The sequence below is a fragment of the Syngnathoides biaculeatus genome, chromosome 9 (genome assembly GCF_019802595.1).
Source record: "Syngnathoides biaculeatus isolate LvHL_M chromosome 9, ASM1980259v1, whole genome shotgun sequence".
Classification (NCBI taxonomy): Eukaryota; Metazoa; Chordata; class Actinopteri; order Syngnathiformes; family Syngnathidae; genus Syngnathoides; species Syngnathoides biaculeatus.
Genome location: NC_084648.1, coordinates 6,787,643 through 6,801,017, shown reverse-complemented (window position 1 = coordinate 6,801,017; position 13,375 = coordinate 6,787,643). Strand labels below are relative to the sequence as shown.

General features: G+C 42.5%; 1 protein-coding gene across 1 annotated transcript in view; it reads right to left on the bottom strand.

Annotated features, from left to right (window-relative positions):
* Positions 1-5,240, bottom strand: part of LOC133506125 (high affinity choline transporter 1-like) — a 29,763-nt gene extending 24,523 nt beyond the window's left edge. The window contains exon 1 of the mRNA XM_061829926.1: positions 5,042-5,240. The gene's annotated coding sequence lies outside the window, so the exon portion shown is untranslated. The remainder of the gene's footprint in view (positions 1-5,041) is intronic.
* Between the last annotated feature and the right edge of the window lie 8,135 nt (positions 5,241-13,375).

Sequence of the window (13,375 nt, the reverse complement as noted above, 5' to 3'; positions counted from 1 at the left end):
CCACATTAAATACATTTTACTATGCTGACTCGTGCCCTAACCGAAGGGAGTTTTAGTAGGTAGTTAAAAAGAAAATCAGGATCATCAAAAGCTCTCTGTCATTGAGTTTAGCGTGTGAGCGGTTTTCCTGTTAGTATCGCAGCTGAAACAAAGCTTGTTTGAAAGGGGAACTGCAACTCAAACGCTGCTCGTTTATTTCGCAATGCGCATCACAGAACTATGTGACACACGCGTAGGCGTGAATGAAATAGGTCCTGCAAACGGTAGCCAGGGACTAGAATCGCTCCGATATCTAATTGCTTTTGTGACATTTCACCCGGAGTGGGGCTTGAACAGCGACCCCCCCCCCCCCCCCCCGGCTTAAAAGCCAAAATTGTGATTCTGGATTTATATTCCGGAAGCAACTAGGCTACAAAAATGATTTGTGGTGAATGCATTGTCTTATGGCTGCTTAAAATCACAGGCTTTGGATGTCTAACCTGTTTAATTTTTTTGTAAATCAATTCACAACAATAGGGAATCTATGGGCAAACATACTGCATCCACTATGTTATGTATTTATTTTTCTGTCTCTATGAGAACACTGCACAAGCAGAGAAACATTACACACCACCAAGCATGTCACACCCCCGAGAGCCATCATGATTGGTAGGTTCGTCAGCTCTGCACACAATACTGTAAAAGTGTCATTGATATAAAACTTGAGGGCCGCACTAATATGACACGTTCACATTATTTAAGTGGGGGCCACAAGATATTCTCTCGTGGACCGCAAATGATCCACAGGCCACCAGTTTGAGACCCTGCTGGACTGTGTGCAGTTTTTGTCCAAATTGTGCCCTGGTATTATATATAATTGACTAAAAAAATGATTTTTGACATGGGTACTTCCAGTTTCAGTCTGTATTTTCTTACTTTGGTTGAGTCATTTTCAACCCCCTCTATTCATCCATCCATCCATCCATCCATTTTCTTTGCCGCTTATCCTCAGGAAGGTCGCGGTAGGTGCCGCTGAAGTGGTTGCCAGCCAATCGGAGGGCACATGGAGAAAAACAGACGCACTCACAATCACACCTTGGGGAAATTTAGAGTGTCCAATTAATGTTGCATGTTTTTGGGATGCGGGAAGAAACCGGAGTGCCAGGAGAAAAGCCACACAGGCACGGGGAGAACATGCAAACTCCACACAGACGAGGCCAGGATCGAACCCGGGTCCTCAGAAATGTGAGGCCAACGCTTTACCAGCTGATCCACCATGCTGCCCCCCCCCCCATTCACCCTCAGTACCTTTTGTACCTTTTGTAATTTTGTACCTTACACTCAGAGCACTAAGTAAGGTTAGTAAGGGAGAAGTTAAAAAGGCACTGAACAGAATGAAAAATGGAAAGACAGTTGAACCCGATGACACCAGTGGAGGTATGGAAGCAATTTGGTGAGGTGGCTGTGGAGTTTTTGACCAACTTATTCAATAGAATACTAGCGGGAGAGACGATGCCAGAAGAATGGAGGAAAAGTGTGCGAGCCCCCATTTTTAAGAACAAAGGCGATGTTCAGAACTGTGGAAACTACAGAGGAATAAAGATGACGAGCCACACAATGACGTTGTGGGAAAGAGTAGTGGAGGCCAGACTCAGGACGGAAGTAAGTATCTGTGAGCAACAGTATGGTTTCATGCCGAGAAAGAGTACCACAGATGCATTATTTGCCTTGAGGATGCTCATGGAAAAGTAAAGAGAAGGTCAGAAGGAGCTACATTGGCAGAGTACCAAGAGAGGAACTTTGGTACTGCATGCGCATGTCTGGTGTGGTGAGAAATGTTAGAATAGTACATGACATCTATGAGGTCAACTGAATGGCGGTGAGATGTGCCGTAAGTGTATCATAAAAATTTAAGGTAGAGGTGGGTCTGCATCAGGGTTCCGCGCTGACCCCCTTCGTGTTTGCGGTAATAATGGATAGGCTGACAGATGAGATTAGACTGAATTCCCCTTGGACCATGATGTTCGCAGATGATATTGTGATCCGCAGTGAAATCAGGGAGCAGGCGGAGGAACAATTAGAAAGATGGAGGCACGCACTGGAAAGGAGAGGGATGAAGATTAGCCGAAGTAAAACAGAATGTAAGTGCGTGAATGAGAGGGGGCGGAGGAGGAGTGAAGCTTCAGGGAGAAGAGAGAGCGAGGGTGGACGACTTCAAATACTTGGGGTCAACAATCCAGACCAATGGTGAGTGTGGTAAGGAAGTGAAGAAACGGGTCCAAGCAGGTTGGAGCAGCTGGAGAAAGGTGTCTGGTGTTCTATGTGACAGAAGAGTCTCCGCTAGGATGAAGGGCAAAGCTTATAAAACATTTGTGAGGCTGGCCATGATGTACGGATTAGAGACGGTGGCACTGAAGAAACAACAGAAAGCAGAACTGGAGGTGCCAGAAATGAAGATGTTGAGGTTCTCGCTCGGAGTGACCAGGTTGGATAGGATTGGAAATGAGCTCATTCGAGGGACAGCCAAAGTTGGACGTTTTGGAGACAAGGTGAAAGAGAGCAGACTTAGATGGTTGGGACATGTTCAGAGGTGAGAGCGTGAGTATATTGGTCGAAGGGTGCTGAGGATGGAGCTGCCAGACAAAAGAGTGAGAGGAAGGCCAAAGAGAAGGTCGATGAGAGAAGCCATGAGGGCACATGGTGTTATTAGAGAGGAGGATGTACGAGATAGGCTTAGATGGAAAAAGATGACACGCTGTGGCGACCCGTAAAGGGAGAAGCCGAGAGAAAAAGAAGAAGACACTCAGAGCACTAACCAAGTAAAAATATATAAATGTCATATGAGCAACACAACGAGTTAAATTTTAAGTTCAAGGTCCTCAGTTTACGACAGAGTTTATTCCAACGGTGGCGTTGTAGCCAAAATTTGTCCGTAAATCGGAACACGCCGTAATCTATAACTAACCTATGCCAACATAGTTGTAAAGTAATCAATAGTAGTAAATATTTGTATGAAAACTGTTCTAGGTCATAAATATAAAACAATCCAATGGAAAAAGAAAGAAAACGAGTAATCTGTAACAACGGTAAGTGGGTGTGCCTTCTTTTGCCACGTTATGTATTCACACTACATGCACTATAGCGGGCGTGTCAAACTGATTTTTGTCTCGGGCTGGATTGTAGTTATGATTTCCCTTCTGAGGGCCGTTAGAACAATAAAACCATGGAAATGTTTCAGCGCCAAATCATACTATTACCATTACTGTACACAACAAATTGAGGGTCTAACTTGTTCTAGAATCAAAAGACAAGGATAATACTTTGCTCAACTTTTGTTTACGTTGGCAACAGTAAAATGCAACATCTTAATATTTATCATTGTGACACTCTGGAATTTGGGTACAGATTTTTGCAAAAATCATGGAAGTTGATGAACATGATTTGCATGGGCAGGCCACAAAATGATGTGGGGGGCCACATCAGCCCCCTGGGCCTCAAGTTTGACACCTATGCAGTACAGTACAGTAATAAAACAGTATTTATGCTTGCCCCCCCGTGGAAACTAGTTTGTGTGTCGCTTGTATGTGTGTTCGTCAACAATGGTCCTTTTGTCTACACATAACGATTTTGTCAGTTGTACGCTAACTTTCATGCATTTTTCCGTATCGCTTGTTCTCATTTAGCTCACGGGGGAACTGCGACCTGGAGAGGTCACACCCTGGACTGGTGACCGGCCAATTGCACTTCTAGACAAACAACCACTCACCTTTACATGATAACGTGCATGTTTTTGTTTTAAGGAACAAACATGTGAAAAAAAAAACATCAGAAGTCGGCAAACGTGCTAACTTGGTTGCCATATGCGCTAACTTGAACGCTTATTTTACAGCACGACCTTCGAACAAGTCTTTACTGTAATATTTTTTATCACGGCAGCAAATACAGCATTGTTAGGTTCGAGAGAGGAAAGCTTTAACCCATTTCCATAATACATAATGTATTTTTGTCTTTGCTGTGTGGTTCATCATTAATAACACCAAGACATCATCAGTCACCAAATAATGCCAGTTTGCGGATGTGCTGCTTTTCGCCCATTTGTGTCTTTCCCTAAGACAAAATGTCATGCCTAGCCAAGCATGTGAAACAATAAGTAAGACAATATTTCAACCATTCCGAAAAAGATAAGAATATGCTGAGGAAGCATCATGCTCCCACTTCAAAAAATTAACGATTTTGCAAATTGTTCAAAGTTCTGTACATTAACAATTGCACCACCACTATTATTAATCCTATCCATTCATCTCTTTTTGATACACTCATATACACATGTGTTGCAGGGGCAAGAGGCGGGGTACACCCTGCAGTGGGCACACAAATCACTCAAATTCACACGGGTGATAAGTAATTAATGAAGCATTCAAATAAACTAACAGCCATGTTACTATGCATGAAAACCTACATGAGTCCACAGGGAAAAATCCAAATTCCACAGAGCGTTGAAGTTTGAACATTAAAAAAAAATGGTTGAGTTTTGCAGATTGAAAAACTGAAATATGACACAGCCATTAGCTAATACAACAATAAAGCTGCAAAAAATTCAAACAACACTGTTTTTTTCTTCTGTCAATATAGGGTGCTGTATTTCACTTTTTTTTTTTTTAACCAAAGTACTGAACTAAACAGTTAATGTGCTTATAGGACATGGGAAGGTGGGGGTCGGGGGGCTCACCGATTGTAAAGATTCTTTTGCTTTGGTATTTCCGCTGGTCGGTAGTTTGCATTCATATGAAGAATGTACATTTTTGATTTTACATTCAGATGTAGGTCATTGTTGAATTTGATGAAAGAAATTCAGAGAGAGAACTATTTCAACATTTGGGCAAACGTTAATGAAGAAACTGATGTCCAGTACATTGTCCAAATTTAGTCCGACTAAAGTGAAATCTAGTGTGAGCGCAGCCAGGCTTCGGCTTCGACTTCGTGCTCCCCCTTCCACCCCTCCCAGCCTCACAACCAATATGGCTGCGCTCCGTGGCGACAGCTTTGAGTCAGTTATACTCACATTTCTGCTTATATTCCTCAATGAGTAAAGTTGTTGCTGATTACAGCAACTCTTTCCCTTTTTTTTTTTTTTTGAAAGACACGTTTACATATAGCTAAGTGGCATTTAACAGCGAGCAATTATGGCATGAACGTGACTATTTCTGGTAGCGACTTGAATGTGCGTCGCGACAAAACTTGTGTGTTCATATTTGTCAGCTTCGACATGTGCCGGTTGTGTCTTGTCCAAAATTGTAATGACAACGAACGAATCGCTTTTGTCCTTTCCTTCGTCACTGTTCAACTGGGACGTATATGACTGTCTTGTTTGAAACGGCACTTTCGTCACTTGTCCCTGAAACGTCACATTTGAATAATAGATCATCTTTGTACTGTACTGTGATTAATGCATCTGCGTTTATACATGTATAAATAGCTTGATGTTTGAATAAAACCGAAGTACCGAATAGAGAAAAGTTTTGATAATTCCCAAGATTTGATGTTTTTTTTTCTCCAACATTATAATGTTAGCGAACTTTCGTTGCTTTTTTTACACACACGCAGATAAGACGAGGTAGATATGACTCCACCACCTTGAGCTCCATGCCGACGGCCATGCTGACCTAGAGAGGTTAAAGTGAGCCAATTGCATTGTGTGGACGGCAAGAAAATCAGTAAACTAAAAGACCAAGCATGCTGATACATTGTGCTGGAAACTGTTCCCTAAAATGCAGTACAATTCGGATAAGGGAAATGGGAATGTCATGCAGTAGTCACAAAAAAATTATGTATATAAAGCAAAATGTGCTACATTAATAGGATACTGTCTCACGTTGACAAAACGGCAACCTTTGCAAGAATCAATTGAGAATCGAACAAATTACGACTTAATTTCAGTGTCCATGTATTGCTTTCTATGGGGAAAACGACCTTTCCAACATGGCCGTCGGGTAAGCGTTTATGATCCGCATTACAGAGGCGCACTTACTGTGGATGGACAACAATTCTATGGTTTTAGATGTGACGCTGTCGTACAGTTGAGAATTTTGGACGTTTATGAAAATTATCAGAGGTATATACACACATCTGTCTCCCTTTCTATCTATCTCTCCCCCCCCTCTCTTTTGCTCCAAAAGAAACATATAAAAATCAGATTCCAATTTGCAAAAAGACACCAAGACAAAAATCTCAACTTCGAGAGACATTTCCTCTGGCCGGATGAATCTAAAGTGGAGCTCTTCGGCGATAATGACCATTGTAACATCTGCAGGACAAAGGGGGAAGTTGTCGACGTGACAACAGCATACCTACTGTGCATCTTGAGGTGGCAGCATTATGTTGTGGGGCTGTTTTGCTGCAGCAGGAACTGCAGCTCTTCGTAAAATAGATGGCATCATGAAGAAAGAACTTGACATTAAGGCAACATCTCAAGACTTTTAGCCAAGAAGCTAAAACTTGGGTGCAAATGGGCCTTCCAAATGGACAATGATCCTCAGCAATGGTTAAAATTGTTCAAAAGTGGCTTGAGGACAACAAAGTCAGCGTCTTGCAGAGGCCATCACAAAGCCCTGATCTGAATCCCATCGAAAATTTGTGGGCATATGTGAAAAGGTGTGTGCGGGCAAGGCAACCAACAAACCTGACTCAGTAACAACAATTCTGTCAGGAGGAATGGGCCAGGATTCCAGTAGGGTACTGTCAGAAGCTTGTGAAGGCTACCCAAAATGTTTGTCACTACCGTGGCATTGAACAAAATTAAATAATTTTGGTGATTGTGACTGACCTGAAACAGGAGAGGTTTAGTCTAATTTGAGCTCAGACAGTGAGACAAAAAAATGAAACGTGTTAATTACCTTTCGGCTCAACTTTTTCTTGACCAAAAAAGACCGACACTCAGTCCCCTCCTGCTGAAGAACAATGAGAGCTCCTTGTCTGTGAATACATTCCGATATGGATCAACAAAATTCAATGTTGACGTCAATGTTATCTCAATGATCGGAGATCCTTGGCGAATGGAATGTGACAAGATTCCATGATCACGGGGATAGCCAGTGCCAGTTTCTGATACGGGCACCGAAGGCGGTATTCTTTGGGGTGCGGCAATTACCCCCATTGATGATTAGCCAAAGGTGCACAAAGGATGATCTGCACAATCACTTTGAGCTACTGTTTTATTTTAAAAAAGACATTCTCCGCCAGCACCCTGGAAACCCCCCGCTTATGACTGGAGACGGGGATGCATTCAACGGACATTGCATAGGGTGCGTCGCCTTGGCCATTTTTTTTTTAAAGAGACACTTGCAGTGCATGTCCAAGTACATCGTTGCTGGTTGTGTTAAAAAAAAAAAAGTAATCCTGTTATACATGCTTAGTAACTTTTTGATTAAATCAAAAGAAACCCTCCTGACCTGATTTGCCATTTTCAAATGGACATTAAAGCATATAATAGGCTCCCACCAAAGTCAACATGTTTTGATCTATTCTGACACATTAAAAAACACACAACATAAATGGGTACCTGTAATGTCAAAACGCAATACACAAAGAAGCCCAGGCAGAATCTTAAGCCCAACCTCCACAAGGAATAGCAATGGAATAGTACTGGAATGCTTGACTATGGATATGGTGGAAGTTGCAGACTAAATAGTCTGGGGGTGGGGGAGGATAAAAAGACACCAGTGATACATATCAGGGCTTGGCCATCAGGCACAGCTGCGAGAGAGACAAAAGCACTGGAACTAATTCAAGAATCACTACCTCATGACATTGACCGATCGAACAGTATTAAGAGGACCTAGTTATCATTCATTACAGCAAGAGTAAATTCCGTTCTAGTCTAGAAAAGCACTTCAGGATCTGGAAATCGTCAGCCCCCTGATTCCCTGGTGAGCACTTCTGGGTGTGGCCTGTCTTGCAGCCGAAGTCAACTCGAATTAGTAGTCCCTCTTTGGCTCCACAGGATATGTGCTAAAACAGCATGTATTACAAAATGCAGTAAAAAGGGAATCGACTAGTGGTAACTAGTGGTAGCTAGTGGTAAATATCCGTCACATCTGCCTCACAGTTCTGAGGACTGGGGATCAAATCGTTTGCATGGTCTCGCTGTGCCTGTGTGAGTTTTCTCTGGGTGCTCCGGTTTCTTCCTCCATCCCAAAAACATGCATGCTCGGTTGATTGTCCTTAGGAGTGAATGTGAGTGAAAATTGTCTTTTGTTTGTATGTTCCCTGGTGTTGGCTGGCGACCAGTTCTGGGTGCCTTCAGGAACAATGTTCTCTGGAGCTAGCAGTTGAAGGATGGCTAAAAAATAAGATGGTTCTGGGTTAAAGCATCCATTTGTCCACCAATTTTCTATGGCGCTTATTCTGACAAAGCTGGAGCCCATCCGAGCTGATTTTGGGTGAAATGCCCAATACACCCTGGATTGCTTGCCAGTTAATCGCAAGGTACATGACAACAGACAACCATTCACACTCACATTTGTTTCCCACTATGATCTCAAAAGTCAAAAACGTGCAAATTGCCACTCCACATTCCTGGAATTACATAATTCCTTGGACTTCAATGAGTCACGACTCTCAAGTCGTTATGCGCAAACAAGCTGAGGACGCAGAGGGGCATGGCAGAAGTCATTGGGGGAAGATCAGTATACCTTCAGGGCCCGCATGAATTGACCCCTCCGTGGATATTGCGCAATCCGCGTCACTGACCAATCAGAGGCCAGAGATCTGCATAAACCAAAACCCGTTTTTGCTCCCGCCATTTTCTCAGACAACATTGCATGGTCCAGTATAGGGTTAGTTAGCGTTTTATCGCGTATTTGGGTTATTTAACAAAAAATATGGTTAAGAGGTGTTGTCACGGGCTTTGTAATAGTGACGACAGGTATCCTGAAAGGCTAGTTGGTGGAGTTCGATTCGTACCCTTTCCAAAACCGAAGACCCAGTACGAAAAATGCCTCCGATGGATCAAACTTTGTGGAAGACCGCATCATTAACTAAATCCATCTAATATCAACCGGAACACATATGTTTGCACGAAGGTAAGCCCTATATTTGATTTTTAATACATGTCTCATATAAATGAATTAGCAGTTCTTCGCTTTCATAACATTGCTACGTGTGAATGATTGAATGAAATCAGAAGCATGGCGTCTCTCTCAGTTAAGAATGTATTGTATTTAGAATCTATAGTATATCGTTGATTTGAATGAAATGAGAAGCATGGAGTCTGTCTCAGTTCAGAATGTATTGTATTGTATTTGCCATTTTTACTGTTTGTCTTACGTCAGCGCACGTGGCGTGACGTCACTTCAGGAGGCCTGGTTAAGTGCCCTGTACGGAGGGGTCAGTTGGAGAATATGGCTCACAATGAATACTGAGTATGGTCTTCAACTTATTTCTGGAAACTGTTGACCTTAAAAAAAATCCAGAATCACAATGAAAATCCCCTCGATTGGCCAAGTATGTTAAAACAAATGTTTTTCTCTGGCAAAGAGAGCCCATCAAGAGCTACGGCCAACAAGCCACTATAACAAGGACATACAAAAAGACAAGTACAAACATCCATTGATCATGATGTAATGAGCCGTTTACATAAAGCCAAAATCAGAAAAGCTCAGTGGAGGCTTCGTTTGCATAATTGTCGTTGAATAATTTTGTGATTTCATGATGGTTTATGTGGCATTTGGTTGCCCAAATGGTTCAGGCAGTGGCAGTGGCAAGAGTTTCTTGGGTTTACCAAGAAAAAAAAAGGAATACGTGACCAGTGCATCGGGAATGTCAATCGACAGGGGAAGAAACTTGGTCAGCTATCGGTGCCCAGCAAACATTGCAAAGTCTGCGCTGATCACGTTGAATCGACGTATTTTGGATACATAGGTGTAGTCAAGCAGAGGCTGAAACCAGCCATGGTGCCGTTTTTCCTACGGAAATCGGGACTTCAACCGGCAGCAACAGAACTAAATCTCGCCGCTGCACCGGCGCAGACGAGTTGAGGATTTCCTAGTGTGTAGTTACGACTCTGTTATGATCATCATTCACTGGGCAGAAGGGAAAAAAAAGGTACATTTCAGTACTGTTTTCTATACTTTTGCCTTTATGACATGAAGCCCCAAAACTTGGAAAAGACTCTGTGCGTCTCATCCTCTTCGTATTCCAACAAAATTGCAATGTTGGTTCCGCTAGCTGTTGCAGTGGAACGAGTAACCACACATGCTTTGAGTGTCAGGTAGAGTGCTCAATAGATATACCAAAAAAAAACCACTTTTTTAGCTAAACAATTGTTGACAATTTGCTGGAAGTGACATGCATTTATTTGATACCATATATACAATGCAATTATGCCCATAACATCCTCTGCACAGTGACATTCTTTTGTATGTCTGCCGCTCAGTTCTAAGGTTGGAGGTTTGAGTCTTGGGCACAGCCTTTCTGTGTAAAGTTTGCTTGTTCTGCCCATGTTTTTATGTTTTTTTTTTTTCGAGTACTTCACCCAGTGGCGGTTCTTGCGTCATTGACACCCTGTGCCAGACCCAAACAAGCAAAACTACACGTGCGGCCATGAAACTTTCACGACCTTTCTACAAAGACCTGGGTAACATAATCCCCGAATACTGAAATTTTCACACTGAAAACACTTCCTTGACATGGATAACCTCTCAAGTCAATACTTTTTGGCAAAATCCCCGAAGACCCCTTGCGGTGTCTCCACAAGGGCACACAAATTCCCCATACAAACAAACTCACGGAGCCAAAAGAAATCCATTTTATGTTACATTTTTTTTCTCGCCCACCCCAGAAATACCGCCCGGTGCAACCACGTATATTGCACCTACCAGACTGACCCCGGCTTCCACATTCCAAAAACTGCATGTTTGTTTAGGTGAAGAATTGCGTAGGCTCCATCCAGCTCACCTGTGACCTTAATGAGGCCAAACAACAGTCGCACTCACAGTCACACGTAGGGGCAATTTGGGGTCTTCAATCCACACGTGTTTTTGATAAACTACCTGGAGAAAATCCACACAGGCACGGGGAGAACATGCAAATTCTGCACAGGCGGGGGCAGGATTCGAACCATGGTCCTCAGAACTGTGAGGCAGATGTGCTATTCAGTCGGGCATTGTGCCGCAGGAGTCTAGTTCAAAGAGAACCAAGTTTATGACATTAAAAAATCAAAACCGCTAATCTTTTGGTGATTCAGACCGAGAGCAAACTCAACAAAAATAGGAAAAAGGGATATGAAGAATTCTCAAAAATGTACTGGATCAACAGACATCATGACTTTCCAGACAAAACAAAAACACTTCAAAGAATGGGCATCAATTTTTGTCCGAGACGAGAATTAGAATTGGAGCAGTGCTGAATGAAGTCGGGGATTTTATTGTTTCAGATTCCTGCATGTCAGCCCAGCCCTTTGCACTGTTTAGACTGACTTTTGTGTACACGATTTCCACTCAGCAAAAACAAATAAATAAATCATTAAAGGGGGCAGAGAAGAAGAGACAATCGAGTGCATTTTAGGGCTTGTAAACAAAACCATTGTAGAAATTTGTGTAGTGCACGTGTGTTTTTTTTTGTGTGAACCTCTATCATATTGTAAACATATTAACCATTATTTAAAGGTCCACTGTCATAAAATGCATGATTTTTTGTATATATTATTAATGAAAACAACAGCCGGTATGGACTCATCCGTTTTTTCACCACAAAACATGATTTTACGTACATGCCTTTTTGTAACTCCCGCCATGAAAATCCTCTCGAGGGATTTGTTTTTGAGAAGAAGCAGGAAGTGACGTACAGGGCACTAGCGCACTCAAGCGGTCTCGTCTGTTTATACTAGTTTTACCTGCTGGAAGGTAGCTTGTTCTTCCTTTGTGTTAGCCAAAATGCCGGCTCGTTGTATTGCTGGACATTGCTCAAACACTCGGGAGGATGGATTCATGATTCATACTTTTCAAAAAGACCCGGTTCGTTGTGAAAAATGCATTACACAGGTGCGAAGGATGAGAGCTTTGTGGGTTTCAAATGAGAGGTAGGTGTGCATCTAGCTACTAAAAAAACAATAGTCTGGGGGGGAGTAATCCCCAAGATAAATGTGTCATTGTGTGCATCGGAAGGCTTCTGTGCAGTAGCCGCTGAAGGATGGCCTCCACAGGCCTTGTGGATTGCTACCAGCCTTGTCGACAAGGCCAAGCTGCCACTTGGATGTTGAATGAGACTTCCGCATCTTTGGATGACGCATGGATGATGATATTTTTTCGCATAGACATTGAAGTGAATAATGTTATATGTATTTTTCATTACAATATCTATTTTAGAATGTTTTTAGGGATGACAATTGACCTTTAATTGGACTTCCAGCAGATGTTCTGGGGATTATTTGTCACTTAGATTCTTTAAAAGAAGGAGTTTTTTTTTTTTTTTTTTAAATTCCATCAATATTTATTTGGATGGAGTGCTTGAAGGAGTTCAACAATGCATGTCCATTCAATGCTCCGCAGCACAAAAGTCGGCAAAAACAACTAATTAAAACTGCTCCTCAACGGAAGGAAGGGGGGTGGGGGGCAATGATTCAGTGGGCTGGTTTGTTAAAAAAAAAATGCATAAACTGCTGAATAAAAAAAATGGTTCAGTGCACTGATGACTCAGCGCTGTAATACTTAACATTTTTTGCAATCGAATGACGTTGAAGTAGGTGTGCGCGTTACACATTTTCCAATGCTAGAGGTCAGGGACATTTGGGTATGTTTGTCAAAAGGAAGGTCAGTTTATGTGGCCATGTTTACTCTGAAGTGTATTCCTTAACCTTCATATCGTCGGCAACAGGTGTGCTTGGTGTCACCGGCGCTTAATGTGTTAGGCCCGTTGTTGCGCAATTAAATAACTCCCATAAGGTCAGCGCAACTATTATTATTGCCAGCACGGACGGGGTGTGACTGGTATTGTTAACACCTTCTGGTTCCGTGGGTTTGTTTCATCGTGGCAAAATGTGGTCTGACGCACCTAAGCTAAGGGATCTACCACACGTGCCGTTTGCAGTTCTTCCCCAGGTGTTTACGTCTTTACCTTCCAAATAATAACCTCGGATTGGAAATGGGTTAATTGACCAACATCCAAACTTCGTTTTGAACATTAATCAAATCGTTCATGTCAGGGAGCGATGAAAGTGTTTCGATGGGTTAATTCAGTTAGTGAGCAACTAAGCTGCTTCTTCTTAGTAAATTAGAAAAAAAACGTGTTTGCATTGGCGGATTGGCCATTTGGGCGCCGGGACTGCTCCGAAGGGGCTGTTAAAATGAAAAATGTTTTTATAGTTTGCAGATGACTTTAGGCGGGAGGTGGTGTACACCCT